The following is a 14,326-nucleotide window of genomic DNA, read 5'->3' as shown; positions in this document are numbered from 1 at the left end:
TTTGCCCTCACCCTCAGTATACAGTGTTATTAGAGTTATTTGCCCTCACCCTCAGTATACAGTGTTATTAGTGTTATTTGCCTTATTTGCCCTCAACCTCAGTATACAGTGTTTTTAGAGTTATTTGCCCTCACCCTCAGTATACAGTGTTATTAGAGTTATTTGCCCTCACCCTCAGTATACAGTGTGATTAGAGTTATTTGCTCTCACCCTCAGTATACAGTGTTATTAGAGTTATTTGCCCTGTAACCCTCAGTATACAGTGTTATTAGAGTTATTTGCCCTCACCCTCAGTATACAGTGTTATTAGTGTTATTTGCCCTCACCCTCAGTATACAGTGTTACTAGAGTTATTTACCCTCACCCTCAGTATACAGTGTTATTAATGTTATTTGCCCTCACCCTCAGTATACAGTGTTATTAGAGTTATTTGCCCTCTAACCCTCAGTATACAGTGTTATTAGTTTATTTGCTCTCACCCTCAGTATACAGTGTTATTAGAGTTATTTGCCCTGTAACCCTCAGTATACAGTGTTATTAGAGTTATTTGCCCTCACCCTCAGTATACAGTGTTATTAGAGTTATTTGCCCTCACCCTCAGTATACAGTGTTATTAGAGTTATTTGCCCTCTAACCCTCAGTATACAATATCATTAGAGTTATTTGCCCTCACCCTCAGTATACAGTGTTATTAGAGTTATTTGCCCTCACCCTCAGTATACAGTGTTATTAGAGTTATTTGCCCTCACCCTCAGTATACAGTGTTATTAGAGTTATTTGCCCTCACCCTCAGTATACAGTGTTATTAGAGTTATTTACCCTCACTCTCAGTATACAGTGTTATTAGAGTTATTTGCCCTCTAACCCTCAGTATATAGTGTTATTAGTTATTTGCCCTCTAACCCTCAGTATACAATATCATTAGAGTTATTTGCCCTCACCCTCAGTATACAGTGTTATTAGAGTTATTTGCCCTCTAACCCTCAGTATACAGTGTTATTAGTTTATTTGCCCTCACCCTCGGTATACAGTGTTATTAGAGTTATTTGCCCTCTAACCCTCAGTATACAGTGTTATTAGTGTTATTTGCCCTCACCCTCAGTATACAGTGTTATTAGAGTTATTTGCCCTCACCCTCAGTATACAGTGTTATTAGGGCTATTTGCCCTCTAACCCTCAGTATACAGTGTTATTAGAGTTATTTGCCCTCACCCTCAGTATACAGTGTTATTAGAGTTATTTGCCCTCACCCTCAGTATACAGTGTTATTAGAGTTATTTACCCTCACCCTCAGTATACAGTGTTATTAGAGTTATTTGCCCTCACCTTCAGTATACAGTGTTATTAGAGTTATTTGCCCTCACCCTCAGTATACAGTGTTATTAGAGTTATTTGCCCTCTAACCCTCAGTATATAGTGTTATTAGTTATTTGCCCTCTAACCCTCAGTATACAATATCATTAGAGTTATTTGCCCTCACCCTCAGTATACAGTGTTATTAGAGTTATTTGCCCTCACCCTCAGTATACAGTTTTATTAGAGTTATTTGCCCTCACCCTCAGTATACAGTGTTATTAGAGTTATTTGCCCTCACCCTCAGTATACAGTGTTATTAGAGTTATTTACCCTCACCCTCAGTATACATTGTTATTAGAGTTATTTGCCCTCTAACCCTCAGTATATAGTGTTATTAGAGTTATTTGCCCTCACCCTCAGTATACAGTGTTATTAGAGTTATTTGCCCTCACCCTCAGTATACAGTGTTATTAGTTATTTGCCCTCACCCTCAGTATACAGTGTTATTAGTGTTATTTGCCCTCACCCTCAGTATACAGTGTTACTAGAGTTATTTACCCTCACCCTCAGTATACATTGTTATTAATGTTATTTGCCCTCACCCTCAGTATACAGTGTTATTAGAGTTATTTGCCCTCTAACCCTCAGTATACAGTGTTATTAGTTTATTTGCCCTCACCCTCAGTATACAGTGTTATTAGAGTTATTTGCCCTCACCCTCAGTATACAGTGTTATTAGAGTTATTTGCCCTCACCCTCAGTATACAGTGTTATTAGTGTTATTTGCCTTATTTGCCCTCAACCTCAGTATACAGTGTTTTTAGAGTTATTTGCCCTCACCCTCAGTATACAGTGTTATTAGAGTTATTTGCCCTCACCCTCAGTATACAGTGTGATTAGAGTTATTTGCTCTCACCCTCAGTATACAGTGTTATTAGAGTTATTTGCCCTGTAACCCTCAGTATACAGTGTTATTAGAGTTATTTGCCCTCACCCTCAGTATACAGTGTTATTAGTGTTATTTGCCCTCACCCTCAGTATACAGTGTTACTAGAGTTATTTACCCTCACCCTCAGTATACAGTGTTATTAATGTTATTTGCCCTCACCCTCAGTATACAGTGTTATTAGAGTTATTTGCCCTCTAACCCTCAGTATACAGTGTTATTAGTTTATTTGCTCTCACCCTCAGTATACAGTGTTATTAGAGTTATTTGCCCTGTAACCCTCAGTATACAGTGTTATTAGAGTTATTTGCCCTCACCCTCAGTATACAGTGTTATTAGAGTTATTTGCCCTCACCCTCAGTATACAGTGTTATTAGAGTTATTTGCCCTCTAACCCTCAGTATACAATATCATTAGAGTTATTTGCCCTCACCCTCAGTATACAGTGTTATTAGAGTTATTTGCCCTCACCCTCAGTATACAGTGTTATTAGAGTTATTTGCCCTCACCCTCAGTATACAGTGTTATTAGAGTTATTTGCCCTCACCCTCAGTATACAGTGTTATTAGAGTTATTTACCCTCACTCTCAGTATACAGTGTTATTAGAGTTATTTGCCCTCTAACCCTCAGTATATAGTGTTATTAGTTATTTGCCCTCTAACCCTCAGTATACAATATCATTAGAGTTATTTGCCCTCACCCTCAGTATACAGTGTTATTAGAGTTATTTGCCCTCACCCTCAGTATACAGTTTTATTAGAGTTATTTGCCCTCACCCTCAGTATACAGTGTTATTAGAGTTATTTGCCCTCACCCTCAGTATACAGTGTTATTAGAGTTATTTACCCTCACCCTCAGTATACAGTGTTATTAGAGTTATTTGCCCTCTAACCCTCAGTATATAGTGTTATTAGAGTTATTTGCCCTCACCCTCAGTATACAGTGTTATTAGAGTTATTTGCCCTCACCCTCAGTATACAGTGTTATTAGTTATTTGCCATCACCCTCAGTATACAGTGTTATTAGAGTTATTTGCCCTCACCCTCAGTATACAGTGTTATTAGAGTTATTTGCCCTCACCCTCAGTATACAGTGTTATTAGAGTTATTTACCCTCACTCTCAGTATACAGTGTTATTAGAGTTATTTGCCCTCTAACCCTCAGTATACAGTGTTATTAGAGTTATTTGCCCTCACCCTCAGTATACAGTGTTATTAGGGTTATTTGCCCTCTAACCCTCAGTATACAGTGTTATTAGAATTATTTGCCCTCACCCTCAGTATACAGTGTTATTAGAGTTATTTGCCCTCACCCTCAGTATACAGTGTTATTAGAGTTATTTGCCCTCTAACCCTCAGTCTACAGTGTTATTAGAGTTATTTGCCCTCACCCTCAGTATACAGTGTTATTAGAGTTATTTCCCCTCACCCTCAGTATACAGTGTTACGAGAGTTATTTACCCTCACCCTCAGTATACAGTGTTATTAATGTTATTTGCCCTCACCCTCAGTATACAGTGTTATTAGAGTTATTTGCCCTCAACCACAGTATACAGTGTTTTTAGAGTTATTTGCCCTCACCCTCAGTATACAGTGTTATTAGAGTTATTTGCCCTCACCCTCAGTATACAGTGTTATTAGGGCTATTTGCCCTCTAACCCTCAGTATACAGTGTTATTAGAGTTATTTGCCCTCACCCTCAGTATACAGTGTTATTAGAGTTATTTGCCCTCACCCTCAGTATACAGTGTTATTAGTGTTATTTGCCCTCACCCTCAGTATACAGTGTTACTAGAGTTATTTACCCTCACCCTCAGTATACAGTGTTATTAATGTTATTTGCCCTCACCCTCAGTATACAGTGTTATTAGAGTTATTTGCCCTCTAACCCTCAGTATACAGTGTTATTAGTTTATTTGCTCTCACCCTCAGTATACAGTGTTATTAGAGTTATTTGCCCTGTAACCCTCAGTATACAGTGTTATTAGTGTTATTTGCCTTCACCCTCAGTATACAGTGTTACTAGAGTTATTTACCCTCACCCTCAGTATACATTGTTATTAATGTTATTTGCCCTCACCCTCAGTATACAGTGTTATTAGAGTTATTTGCCCTCTAACCCTCAGTATACAGTGTTATTAGTTTATTTGCCCTCACCCTCAGTATACAGTGTTATTAGAGTTATTTGCCCTCACCCTCAGTATACAGTGTTATTAGAGTTATTTGCCCTCACCCTCAGTATACAGTGTTATTAGTGTTATTTGCCTTATTTGCCCTCAACCTCAGTATACAGTGTTTTTAGAGTTATTTGCCCTCACCCTCAGTATACAGTGTTATTAGAGTTATTTGCCCTCACCCTCAGTATACAGTGTGATTAGAGTTATTTGCTCTCACCCTCAGTATACAGTGTTATTAGAGTTATTTGCCCTGTAACCCTCAGTATACAGTGTTATTAGAGTTATTTGCCCTCACCCTCAGTATACAGTGTTATTAGTGTTATTTGCCCTCACCCTCAGTATACAGTGTTACTAGAGTTATTTACCCTCACCCTCAGTATACAGTGTTATTAATGTTATTTGCCCTCACCCTCAGTATACAGTGTTATTAGAGTTATTTGCCCTCTAACCCTCAGTATACAGTGTTATTAGTTTATTTGCTCTCACCCTCAGTATACAGTGTTATTAGAGTTATTTGCCCTGTAACCCTCAGTATACAGTGTTATTAGAGTTATTTGCCCTCACCCTCAGTATACAGTGTTATTAGTGTTATTTGCCCTCACCCTCAGTATACAGTGTTACTAGAGTTATTTGCCCTCACCCTCAGTATACAGTGTTATTAATGTTATTTGCCCTCACCCTCAGTATACAGTGTTATTAGAGTTATTTGCCCTCTAACCCTCAGTATACAGTGTTATTAGTTTATTTGCCCTCACCCTCGGTATACAGTGTTATTAGAGTTATTTGCCCTCTAACCCTCAGTATACAGTGTTATTAGTGTTATTTGCCCTCACCCTCAGTATACAGTGTTATTAGAGTTATTTGCCCTCACCCTCAGTATACAGTGTTATTAGGGCTATTTGCCCTCTAACCCTCAGTATACAGTGTTATTAGAGTTATTTGCCCTCACCCTCAGTATACAGTGTTATTAGAGTTATTTGCCCTCACCCTCAGTATACAGTGTTATTAGAGTTATTTACCCTCACCCTCAGTATACAGTGTTATTAGAGTTATTTGCCCTCACCTTCAGTATACAGTGTTATTAGAGTTATTTGCCCTCACCCTCAGTATACAGTGTTATTAGAGTTATTTGCCCTCTAACCCTCACTATACAATATCATTAGAGTTATTTGCCCTCACCCTCAGTATACAGTGTTATTAGAGTTATTTGCCCTCACCCTCAGTATACAGTGTTATTAGAGTTATTTGCCCTCACCCTCAGTATACAGTGTTATTAGAGTTATTTACCCTCACTCTCAGTATACAGTGTTATTAGAGTTATTTGCCCTCTAACCCTCAGTATATAGTGTTATTAGTTATTTGCCCTCTAACCCTCAGTATACAATATCATTAGAGTTATTTGCCCTCACCCTCAGTATACAGTGTTATTAGAGTTATTTGCCCTCACCCTCAGTATACAGTTTTATTAGAGTTATTTGCCCTCACCCTCAGTATACAGTGTTATTAGAGTTATTTGCCCTCACCCTCAGTATACAGTGTTATTAGAGTTATTTGCCCTCACCCTCAGTATACAGTGTTATTAGAGTTATTTGCCCTCACCCTCAGTATACAGTGTTATTAGAGTTATTTGCCCTCAACCTCAGTATACAGTGTTTTTAGAGTTATTTGCCCTCACCCTCAGTATACAGTGTTATTAGAGTTATTTGCCCTCACCCTCAGTATACAGTGTGATTAGAGTTATTTGCTCTCACCCTCAGTATACAGTGTTATTAGAGTTATTTGCCCTCTAACCCTCAGTATACAGTGTTATTAGAGTTATTTGCCCTCACCCTCAGTATACAGTGTTATTAGTGTTATTTGCCCTCACCCTCAGTATACAGTGTTACTAGAGTTATTTACCCTCACCCTCAGTATACAGTGTTATTAATGTTATTTGCCCTCACCCTCAGTATACAGTGTTATTAGAGTTATTTGCCCTCTAACCCTCAGTATACAGTGTTATTAGTTTATTTGCCCTCACCCTCGGTATACAGTGTTATTAGAGTTATTTGCCCTCTAACCCTCAGTATACAGTGTTATTAGTGTTATTTGCCCTCACCCTCAGTATACAGTGTTATTAGAGTTATTTGCCCTCACCCTCAGTATACAGTGTTATTAGGGCTATTTGCCCTCTAACCCTCAGTATACAGTGTTATTAGAGTTATTTGCCCTCACCCTCAGTATACAGTGTTATTAGAGTTATTTGCCCTCACCCTCAGTATACAGTGTTATTAGAGTTATTTACCCTCACCCTCAGTATACAGTGTTATTAGAGTTATTTGCCCTCACCTTCAGTATACAGTGTTATTAGAGTTATTTGCCCTCACCCTCAGTATACAGTGTTATTAGAGTTATTTGCCCTCTAACCCTCAGTATATAGTGTTATTAGTTATTTGCCCTCTAACCCTCAGTATACAATATCATTAGAGTTATTTGCCCTCACCCTCAGTATACAGTGTTATTAGAGTTATTTGCCCTCACCCTCAGTATACAGTTTTATTAGAGTTATTTGCCCTCACCCTCAGTATACAGTGTTATTAGAGTTATTTGCCCTCACCCTCAGTATACAGTGTTATTAGAGTTATTTACCCTCACCCTCAGTATACATTGTTATTAGAGTTATTTGCCCTCTAACCCTCAGTATATAGTGTTATTAGAGTTATTTGCCCTCACCCTCAGTATACAGTGTTATTAGAGTTATTTGCCCTCACCCTCAGTATACAGTGTTATTAGTTATTTGCCCTCACCCTCAGTATACAGTGTTATTAGTGTTATTTGCCCTCACCCTCAGTATACAGTGTTACTAGAGTTATTTACCCTCACCCTCAGTATACATTGTTATTAATGTTATTTGCCCTCACCCTCAGTATACAGTGTTATTAGAGTTATTTGCCCTCTAACCCTCAGTATACAGTGTTATTAGTTTATTTGCCCTCACCCTCAGTATACAGTGTTATTAGAGTTATTTGCCCTCACCCTCAGTATACAGTGTTATTAGAGTTATTTGCCCTCACCCTCAGTATACAGTGTTATTAGTGTTATTTGCCTTATTTGCCCTCAACCTCAGTATACAGTGTTTTTAGAGTTATTTGCCCTCACCCTCAGTATACAGTGTTATTAGAGTTATTTGCCCTCACCCTCAGTATACAGTGTGATTAGAGTTATTTGCTCTCACCCTCAGTATACAGTGTTATTAGAGTTATTTGCCCTGTAACCCTCAGTATACAGTGTTATTAGAGTTATTTGCCCTCACCCTCAGTATACAGTGTTATTAGTGTTATTTGCCCTCACCCTCAGTATACAGTGTTACTAGAGTTATTTACCCTCACCCTCAGTATACAGTGTTATTAATGTTATTTGCCCTCACCCTCAGTATACAGTGTTATTAGAGTTATTTGCCCTCTAACCCTCAGTATACAGTGTTATTAGTTTATTTGCTCTCACCCTCAGTATACAGTGTTATTAGAGTTATTTGCCCTGTAACCCTCAGTATACAGTGTTATTAGAGTTATTTGCCCTCACCCTCAGTATACAGTGTTATTAGAGTTATTTGCCCTCACCCTCAGTATACAGTGTTATTAGAGTTATTTGCCCTCTAACCCTCAGTATACAATATCATTAGAGTTATTTGCCCTCACCCTCAGTATACAGTGTTATTAGAGTTATTTGCCCTCACCCTCAGTATACAGTGTTATTAGAGTTATTTGCCCTCACCCTCAGTATACAGTGTTATTAGAGTTATTTGCCCTCACCCTCAGTATACAGTGTTATTAGAGTTATTTACCCTCACTCTCAGTATACAGTGTTATTAGAGTTATTTGCCCTCTAACCCTCAGTATATAGTGTTATTAGTTATTTGCCCTCTAACCCTCAGTATACAATATCATTAGAGTTATTTGCCCTCACCCTCAGTATACAGTGTTATTAGAGTTATTTGCCCTCACCCTCAGTATACAGTTTTATTAGAGTTATTTGCCCTCACCCTCAGTATACAGTGTTATTAGAGTTATTTGCCCTCACCCTCAGTATACAGTGTTATTAGAGTTATTTACCCTCACCCTCAGTATACAGTGTTATTAGAGTTATTTGCCCTCTAACCCTCAGTATATAGTGTTATTAGAGTTATTTGCCCTCACCCTCAGTATACAGTGTTATTAGAGTTATTTGCCCTCACCCTCAGTATACAGTGTTATTAGTTATTTGCCATCACCCTCAGTATACAGTGTTATTAGAGTTATTTGCCCTCACCCTCAGTATACAGTGTTATTAGAGTTATTTGCCCTCACCCTCAGTATACAGTGTTATTAGAGTTATTTACCCTCACTCTCAGTATACAGTGTTATTAGAGTTATTTGCCCTCTAACCCTCAGTATACAGTGTTATTAGAGTTATTTGCCCTCACCCTCAGTATACAGTGTTATTAGGGTTATTTGCCCTCTAACCCTCAGTATACAGTGTTATTAGAATTATTTGCCCTCACCCTCAGTATACAGTGTTATTAGAGTTATTTGCCCTCACCCTCAGTATACAGTGTTATTAGAGTTATTTGCCCTCTAACCCTCAGTCTACAGTGTTATTAGAGTTATTTGCCCTCACCCTCAGTATACAGTGTTATTAGAGTTATTTCCCCTCACCCTCAGTATACAGTGTTACGAGAGTTATTTACCCTCACCCTCAGTATACAGTGTTATTAATGTTATTTGCCCTCACCCTCAGTATACAGTGTTATTAGAGTTATTTGCCCTCAACCACAGTATACAGTGTTTTTAGAGTTATTTGCCCTCACCCTCAGTATACAGTGTTATTAGAGTTATTTGCCCTCACCCTCAGTATACAGTGTTATTAGGGCTATTTGCCCTCTAACCCTCAGTATACAGTGTTATTAGAGTTATTTGCCCTCACCCTCAGTATACAGTGTTATTAGAGTTATTTGCCCTCACCCTCAGTATACAGTGTTATTAGTGTTATTTGCCCTCACCCTCAGTATACAGTGTTACTAGAGTTATTTACCCTCACCCTCAGTATACAGTGTTATTAATGTTATTTGCCCTCACCCTCAGTATACAGTGTTATTAGAGTTATTTGCCCTCTAACCCTCAGTATACAGTGTTATTAGTTTATTTGCTCTCACCCTCAGTATACAGTGTTATTAGAGTTATTTGCCCTGTAACCCTCAGTATACAGTGTTATTAGTGTTATTTGCCTTCACCCTCAGTATACAGTGTTACTAGAGTTATTTACCCTCACCCTCAGTATACATTGTTATTAATGTTATTTGCCCTCACCCTCAGTATACAGTGTTATTAGAGTTATTTGCCCTCTAACCCTCAGTATACAGTGTTATTAGTTTATTTGCCCTCACCCTCAGTATACAGTGTTATTAGAGTTATTTGCCCTCACCCTCAGTATACAGTGTTATTAGAGTTATTTGCCCTCACCCTCAGTATACAGTGTTATTAGTGTTATTTGCCTTATTTGCCCTCAACCTCAGTATACAGTGTTTTTAGAGTTATTTGCCCTCACCCTCAGTATACAGTGTTATTAGAGTTATTTGCCCTCACCCTCAGTATACAGTGTGATTAGAGTTATTTGCTCTCACCCTCAGTATACAGTGTTATTAGAGTTATTTGCCCTGTAACCCTCAGTATACAGTGTTATTAGAGTTATTTGCCCTCACCCTCAGTATACAGTGTTATTAGTGTTATTTGCCCTCACCCTCAGTATACAGTGTTACTAGAGTTATTTACCCTCACCCTCAGTATACAGTGTTATTAATGTTATTTGCCCTCACCCTCAGTATACAGTGTTATTAGAGTTATTTGCCCTCTAACCCTCAGTATACAGTGTTATTAGTTTATTTGCTCTCACCCTCAGTATACAGTGTTATTAGAGTTATTTGCCCTGTAACCCTCAGTATACAGTGTTATTAGAGTTATTTGCCCTCACCCTCAGTATACAGTGTTATTAGTGTTATTTGCCCTCACCCTCAGTATACAGTGTTACTAGAGTTATTTGCCCTCACCCTCAGTATACAGTGTTATTAATGTTATTTGCCCTCACCCTCAGTATACAGTGTTATTAGAGTTATTTGCCCTCTAACCCTCAGTATACAGTGTTATTAGTTTATTTGCCCTCACCCTCGGTATACAGTGTTATTAGAGTTATTTGCCCTCTAACCCTCAGTATACAGTGTTATTAGTGTTATTTGCCCTCACCCTCAGTATACAGTGTTATTAGAGTTATTTGCCCTCACCCTCAGTATACAGTGTTATTAGGGCTATTTGCCCTCTAACCCTCAGTATACAGTGTTATTAGAGTTATTTGCCCTCACCCTCAGTATACAGTGTTATTAGAGTTATTTGCCCTCACCCTCAGTATACAGTGTTATTAGAGTTATTTACCCTCACCCTCAGTATACAGTGTTATTAGAGTTATTTGCCCTCACCTTCAGTATACAGTGTTATTAGAGTTATTTGCCCTCACCCTCAGTATACAGTGTTATTAGAGTTATTTGCCCTCTAACCCTCACTATACAATATCATTAGAGTTATTTGCCCTCACCCTCAGTATACAGTGTTATTAGAGTTATTTGCCCTCACCCTCAGTATACAGTGTTATTAGAGTTATTTGCCCTCACCCTCAGTATACAGTGTTATTAGAGTTATTTACCCTCACTCTCAGTATACAGTGTTATTAGAGTTATTTGCCCTCTAACCCTCAGTATATAGTGTTATTAGTTATTTGCCCTCTAACCCTCAGTATACAATATCATTAGAGTTATTTGCCCTCACCCTCAGTATACAGTGTTATTAGAGTTATTTGCCCTCACCCTCAGTATACAGTTTTATTAGAGTTATTTGCCCTCACCCTCAGTATACAGTGTTATTAGAGTTATTTGCCCTCACCCTCAGTATACAGTGTTATTAGAGTTATTTACCCTCACCCTCAGTATACAGTGTTATTAGAATTATTTGCCCTCTAACCCTCAGTATATAGTGTTATTAGAGTTATTTGCCCTCACCCTCAGTATACAGTGTTATTAGAGTTATTTGCCCTCACCCTCAGTATACAGTGTTATTAGTTATTTGCCATCACCCTCAGTATACAGTGTTATTAGAGTTATTTGCCCTCACCCTCAGTATACAGTGTTATTAGAGTTATTTGCCCTCACCCTCAGTATACAGTGTTATTAGAGTTATTTACCCTCACTCTCAGTATACAGTGTTATTAGAGTTATTTGCCCTCTAACCCTCAGTATACAGTGTTATTAGAGTTATTTGCCCTCACCCTCAGTATACAGTGTTATTAGGGTTATTTGCCCTCTAACCCTCAGTATACAGTGTTATTAGAATTATTTGCCCTCACCCTCAGTATACAGTGTTATTAGAGTTATTTGCCCTCACCCTCAGTATACAGTGTTATTAGAGTTATTTGCCCTCTAACCCTCAGTCTACAGTGTTATTAGAGTTATTTGCCCTCACCCTCAGTATACAGTGTTATTAGAGTTATTTCCCCTCACCCTCAGTATACAGTGTTACTAGAGTTATTTACCCTCACCCTCAGTATACAGTGTTATTAATGTTATTTGCCCTCACCCTCAGTATACAGTGTTATTAGAGTTATTTGCCCTCAACCACAGTATACAGTGTTTTTAGAGTTATTTGCCCTCACCCTCAGTATACAGTGTTATTAGAGTTATTTGCCCTCACCCTCAGTATACAGTGTTATTAGGGCTATTTGCCCTCTAACCCTCAGTATACAGTGTTATTAGAGTTATTTGCCCTCACCCTCAGTATACAGTGTTATTAGAGTTATTTGCCCTCACCCTCAGTATACAGTGTTATTAGTGTTATTTGCCCTCACCCTCAGTATACAGTGTTACTAGAGTTATTTACCCTCACCCTCAGTATACAGTGTTATTAATGTTATTTGCCCTCACCCTCAGTATACAGTGTTATTAGAGTTATTTGCCCTCTAACCCTCAGTATACAGTGTTATTAGTTTATTTGCTCTCACCCTCAGTATACAGTGTTATTAGAGTTATTTGCCCTGTAACCCTCAGTATACAGTGTTATTAGAGTTATTTGCCCTCACCCTCAGTATACAGTGTTATTAGTGTTATTTGCCCTCACCCTCAGTATACAGTGTTACTAGAGTTATTTGCCCTCACCCTCAGTATACAGTGTTATTAATGTTATTTGCCCTCACCCTCAGTATACAGTGTTATTAGAGTTATTTGCCCCCTAACCCTCAGTATACAGTGTTATTAGTTTATTTGCCCTCACCCTCGGTATACAGTGTTATTAGAGTTATTTGCCCTCTAACCCTCAGTATACAGTGTTATTAGTGTTATTTGCCCTCACCCTCAGTATACAGTGTTATTAGAGTTATTTGCCCTCACCCTCAGTATACAGTGTTATTAGGACTATTTGCCCTCTAACCCTCAGTATACAGTGTTATTAGAGTTATTTGCCCTCACCCTCAGTATACAGTGTTATTAGAGTTATTTGCCCTCACCCTCAGTATACAGTGTTATTAGAGTTATTTACCCTCACCCTCAGTATACAGTGTTATTAGAGTTATTTGCCCTCACCTTCAGTATACAGTGTTATTAGAGTTATTTGCCCTCACCCTCAGTATACAGTGTTATTAGAGTTATTTGCCCTCTAACCCTCAGTATACAATATCATTAGAGTTATTTGCCCTCACCCTCAGTATACAGTGTTATTAGAGTTATTTGCCCTCACCCTCAGTATACAGTGTTATTAGAGTTATTTGCCCTCACCCTCAGTATACAGTGTTATTAGAGTTATTTGCCCTCACCCTCAGTATACAGTGTTATTAGAGTTATTTACCCTCACTCTCAGTATACAGTGTTATTAGAGTTATTTGCCCTCTAACCCTCAGTATATAGTGTTATTAGTTATTTGCCCTCTAACCCTCAGTATACAATATCATTAGAGTTATTTGCCCTCACCCTCAGTATACAGTGTTATTAGAGTTATTTGCCCTCACCCTCAGTATACAGTTTTATTAGAGTTATTTGCCCTCACCCTCAGTATACAGTGTTATTAGAGTTATTTGCCCTCACCCTCAGTATACAGTGTTATTAGAGTTATTTACCCTCACCCTCAGTATACAGTGTTATTAGAGTTATTTGCCCTCTAACCCTCAGTATATAGTGTTATTAGAGTTATTTGCCCTCACCCTCAGTATACAGTGTTATTAGAGTTATTTGCCCTCACCCTCAGTATACAGTGTTATTAGTTATTTGCCATCACCCTCAGTATACAGTGTTATTAGAGTTATTTGCCCTCACCCTCAGTATACAGTGTTATTAGAGTTATTTGCCCTCACCCTCAGTATACAGTGTTATTAGAGTTATTTACCCTCACTCTCAGTATACAGTGTTATTAGAGTTATTTGCCCTCTAACCCTCAGTATACAGTGTTATTAGAGTTATTTGCCCTCACCCTCAGTATACAGTGTTATTAGGGTTATTTGCCCTCTAACCCTCAGTAAACAGTGTTATTAGAATTATTTGCCCTCACCCTCAGTATACAGTGTTATTAGAGTTATTTGCCCTCACCCTCAGTATACAGTGTTATTAGAGTTATTTGCCCAACCCTCAGTATACAGTGTTATTAGAGTTATTTGCCCTCTAACCCTCAGTCTACAGTGTTATTAGAGTTATTTGCCCTCACCCTCAGTATACAGTGTTATTAGAGTTATTTCCCCTCACCCTCAGTATACAGTGTTATTAGAGTTATTTGCCCTCTAACCCTCAGTATACAGTGTGATTAGAGTTATTTGCTCTCACCCTCAGTATACAGTGTTATTAGAGTTATTTGCCCTCTAACCCTCAGTA

Source organism: Electrophorus electricus, chromosome 10 (genome assembly GCF_041902795.1).
Source record: "Electrophorus electricus isolate QZ-2024a chromosome 10, ASM4190279v1, whole genome shotgun sequence".
Classification (NCBI taxonomy): Eukaryota; Metazoa; Chordata; class Actinopteri; order Gymnotiformes; family Gymnotidae; genus Electrophorus; species Electrophorus electricus.
The sequence above is the reverse complement of the archived record's forward strand: the minus strand, read 5'-3'. Positions refer to the sequence as shown.